Consider the following 5,269-nt stretch of genomic DNA (forward strand, 5'->3'; position numbering starts at 1 on the left):
CGACCATCACAGCTGTGTCAAGATATCAAGTTGATACAAAAATTAAAAGATATTTTGATATGTTGAAAGTTTGGCAATTGCAGAGATCGAGAATCCGACCTTTCATTTTCCACGAAAGAGAGACTTAACAGCTGGTGGCATGTCAACATTATATGCATCGTGCCGAGACCCAACTTTTCTGACCTTCTTCTGGCCGACGGACGGCATGTGGTTGGCCCGTGTCAGAGGATTGGATTCAGTGGTCAAATAGACTCTCATGGACGGGTTCACCTTAAGAATAGCTCGTTTACCGCGTTTTGGTTTATAAATGTTTGGTGTGCAGATATTTCTGGATGGTGAGAAATGTCTAAAACGCGACGGTGCATACGCTGGATGCTTCAATCTGGCTGCTAGCACTCGAGTTGCGATCTTCTTTTGTTGTGCAATCGCTTCCCTTTGGTTTTCTTCCTCGATGATTCTCGCATTATCTTCATTACTTTCGTTACGGTCTATTGACAAAGTTTCAGTTTCGTCGTCCCCGTTGTCTATGCAAATATCATTTATTTGAACAATCGGCTTTTTCAGGTACCGTTTCACTTTTCCTTCTCTTTTGTTAGGGACCTCAACTTTTTTTGGACTGTTGTCATTTGACTGATCTTTCTGTGTTTTCCGTAGTTCAATAAGTTCAACTTCTATCCCTGGCTTCGTACCCCTTCTCTTGAGTAAACCCTTCTTTCCATCGTTACGGTTTATACCGTCATCTTCCCGCCTTTTCACAGCTTCTTTCGTTGTACCCTGACCGCCACTATCAACACGACATTGTCCGTTGTCTTTAACATCCCCTGTCATCGTTCCATCCAACTGTGTGTGTTTTACAGTTCGTTGTCTCTGGTTATCAATAATGGGATCGTCTGGTGACGAGGGGCATTGAGGAAAATCCTTCACTTTTTGAGAACAGGTCGATCTTTTTTTCTTCATTCGTTTTAATTCTTCTTTCAGTTCTAATATTCTGGCATCTAAGTCTGCAAGGTTAGCAAGGCTTCGACCCTGAGAGTAAGGTCTTTTGGAGAAATCACCGCTCCCAAAACTTTTAGGGAATCTAAAGACGCCGTCACTAGAATAGGCTGGACTAGCTTGTGCCAACTCCGGATAACTGGTTTTGGGGGATAAGCCGTTATCCATCAACTCCCTTTCAAGTAATAGAGCACTTGAATTCTTTTTGGCTATCCCCAGTCTTTGTTTCATAGTCGGAGAACGTTCACTGGTTTGATCGTGTATTTTAGTGTTACCATCTACCCCGTCTACCTCGACGGACTCGTTTGTGTCTTTTGGTTCCTCTTTTGCTGACTTGGCAAAAATATTATGGCCACCACGCTTGCTGTTACCGCGACGTAAAGGAGCATGTGCTTTCGAAGACTTTGGCCTCGATTGTTTCACACCGTTTTCCAGTTCTCTTTCGACGTGGTTTGTCTCTGCATTTGGGTGTCCAAGTGATTTACCGCTCTCAGTTACTTGTGTTGACGGTCCCATAACCTGTGGAATTTGAAAATATGTTTGTGAATCGCTTTCAAACCCGGAGTCGTTCCGTCGGAAAGACTTCGGTTCAGACGGCTGAGTAGGCGACGGTTCTGGTGACACTTCGGATTCACTTTGTATGACCTGTAAAGTTGATGGAATACGACTCAAGAGCGGTTCTTTTCTGCGTGGATGATTTTTACGCTTTGTACTCGAACTAGACATCTCGGAGTCGCTACTTGTTGGTCTGCTTGCTGGAGCTGAATTGGTGCACCAATTTCTGTTATTTTCCCCGCTATCAGAACTTTCATCACTTTTCCCCATTTGATTCAACATTTTTTTATGTTTGGTCGCCTTCGTTGATAGCATAGCACGTAGCATCTTTGAGTTCTGCGAATTAGAGGGTGATGACGGATTCGATTTCTCCCCGTCACTGGAATTCTGTTCAGGGGTAATGTTGCGAGAAGTCTTTCGAGGGGTGCGTGGTCGATGGCAAATATCGCTTGCAATGTGTAGTGCAGCATTTTTAGCTTTTCTTCTCATTGCTGTTACTGTTTGCGCTGTTGTTGTCAAATGATTCAGTCTCTTCTGGGCTTCTGATTGAGATTTTTTCCCATGTTTGCCAAGTTTCTTTAGTTTTCCAGGAAACCAGTTATTATACTCCACATCGGTCGTTGCCGATGATTCGTCTTCGTCAGTGGGCACTGGAGATGGCGTTGGAGTTGGTATAACTTTTGCCTGCAACCGATAGGAGGTCGAGTGTTGTTCGTAGTAAACACCATAGAGTTGCGTTAGTTTTTCGTGCATCGAATTGCGTGGATGTTCAAATTCTGTGTGTTGTAGACTTAGCGAGGTATCACTCTGTGACAATTGCAGACTTCGCGTCCCATAATTTGTCATGAACCCAGTTGAATTCGGCCTCTTTACTTGAACTGATGGAAGTCTTTCAGAGTCAACTTCTGCGGCTCCTGCCGAAAGCATTCGTTCTAAATTCCTGTAATGAATCGAACCCTCTTTCGCCAAACTCGCCGTAAACATGCTTCGTCTGTATCTGTTATTACTCTGTGCCCATTCAAAGGCCGTCTTAAACCCCTCGTTATCTCTTATTGTCAGTGATGCGTTGCCACGGACAACCAACAATCGAGCACACTCCAGGTGTCCATGTTTCGCTGCCACAATAAGAGCGGTCTGTCCGAGTTTATCACGAGTATCGACAGTGATCCCATACTTATCATGACTGGTAATAAGCTTGGCAAGGATACATTGCTCCCCAGTTAGTGCGACATGATGAAGCACCGTATAGCCTGTGTCATCTTGCTGATTAAGACGACAATTGCCTTCATTCAAAAACATATCGACTATATTTCGTCGCCCTAATCTGCAAGCATACATTAACACATTTTCGCCATTTCCATCCACTGGTGCTACCTCGGCTCCCTTTTTTAACAACACCTTAGCGATGCCGAGAGCGACTTTCTCGGATTCTAGTTCGCAGCATAACATAAGAGGAGTCTTTTTGTACTTGTCCTTTGCATTAACATCAACATCGTGGCACTCGGTGAGATAACGAACTTGTTGTAGGCGACCTGAAACGATAGCTTTATGAAGCGCCGTTGATGCCATGACAACATAAACAGATATTCAGACGTTAATCATTGAAAAAAAGTTGAATTATATTTAGTTTATATATATCTACATATGTTTAGTAGCCATACCCGAAAGCAAAATATCAGACATATCAGTCTGTTGCCATCATCAGTAGTCCAGCTACACGTTATGGGAACATTACAGATCGTAAATAACCGTCGTATTCATCATCAACTGACGACTGAATTGGAAAGCGTGAGTTGAATTGCCACTATGAACTCAATATAAAACAACACCTCTTGGGAAATCGTTCTACCTTCCGTGGCGACAAGCCGGCAAATGTTATCTTCCGTTGTACAACACATTGTAGAGTAGTTAGTAAAAACGAAGCCAATTTAGTATCGAATCATATCCAACGTGTGATGAACTTATAACGAATGCTTTTGAACAGCATATGCCACGAATATCTTTTCAATTCTACAGGCAGAGCCAAGGCTCTGAAAGGAGAAACAAGCCCAGATCTACTGTATATTACTGTAGTTGCAAGTTACCTGTATTTCCATAGTGAGCTATGGTTACGAGTTTTAACTAGCCACTCGTTAAAATCGAAGTGTTACACATTTTCGCTAATGGATCCTTAGTTCTTCCGTAAATACGTTGGTTATACACTTGTAGCGGAAATCTGAACGTTCTGGAGCCGAAATATATTTCTTCTCCTTTTAGATGATCGATGGAAACCGATGTAACATTTTCAGAATAAACACTTGTACACTGTTCATATCTGTACAGGATCTAAACCTTGTCATTGGTGTATCTACATATCCGTGTTGACTATTTCACACACTATCGCTTCTATTACAACTATATCCGAGTAGCAACCAGACACATTGTACGGTAATCATGTGGATATCAGAAGCACGAGCGAGAGATCACCTAGTGTCCATGGCAACGAAAAAACAGCAGTTGTCTAATAATTCTAGTCGCAGGTGAATTCACTGAATGGGTCAACAGATCACGTGATACCTTTCGATGACGGGAAAAGATGCAGTAACTGTTTTTTTTAAACTCTTATTAATATGATTACTGTAACTATGGCAACACACACTGATGTCTATGAATCATTCATAAACACATTCAATCAACCACCGATCTCATTTACTTGTGGACGTCACCATCATTTTTACTCGGCGACCCTTTCATCAAATGGTATCTACCCAGTCGTCAATCATAATGGTATCTGCCAAGTCGTCAATCGATGGTAATATAACGATTGCAATGTTTACAAATGTTCTACCCTGTGGACGTGTACAAAAAAAACCAACAAGCGATGGTTAAGTTCCAATTATTATATTTATGAGAGAACCTAATTAAGACGGTAATTGTCTTTTTATATGCAAAATTATGATGACGTACGTACGAGATAATGTTCATCATGTCATCCCGGCCGTTAGCAGTGTGCTCATGCATCTGGCACTAGCGGTGACACTGTGTTCTGTGGCATGTATATAAACTTAATATTAGAATGGGATCATTACTTGGGTATACGTAATTGACGTTGACTTAATCTTGGATTAAGAACATTAAATATGCTTTCAGACATAAGATGTAACCCTATCCGATTGATTCAGAAGTATTTAATTTCAAAATGAATATCACCATATTAGATTTGTATATTATGTTAGTAGCTTTTGTTTGCTGATACTTTTGCAGGGGATTTGAAACATGAGCTCTACAAGTCTAAAACGTGGTTCACATTAATCTACGAGTAGTTGTGAGTAGCATGGTTTAATATTAATACACGAAATACGATAGCGTTAATGTTAAATTCAAGAGGTAGGGATGGCGTATTAACACTCAAACAGAAATTCTTTAAAGTGATGGCATTTAAACAAAATGTTAACCCAAATACCGGGTAAATAGTTGAAACTCTTCAGTCGTAAATGAACAAATATTACATTTTCTCTTGTACGTGTTTAGTATACTATTGAAAGCTCAATGCTAAACAAACTTGAACTGTATGTATGTATGTATGTATGTATGTATGTATGTATGTATGTATGTATGTATGTATGTATGTATGTATGTATGTATGTATGTATGTATGTATGTATGTATGCATGCATGCATGCATGTATGTATGTATGTATGTATGTGTGTGTGTGCGTGCGTGCGTGCGTGCGTGCGTGTG

The sequence above is a fragment of the Glandiceps talaboti genome, chromosome 6, assembly GCF_964340395.1.
Source record: "Glandiceps talaboti chromosome 6, keGlaTala1.1, whole genome shotgun sequence".
Lineage (NCBI taxonomy): Eukaryota > Metazoa > Hemichordata > Enteropneusta > Spengelidae > Glandiceps > Glandiceps talaboti.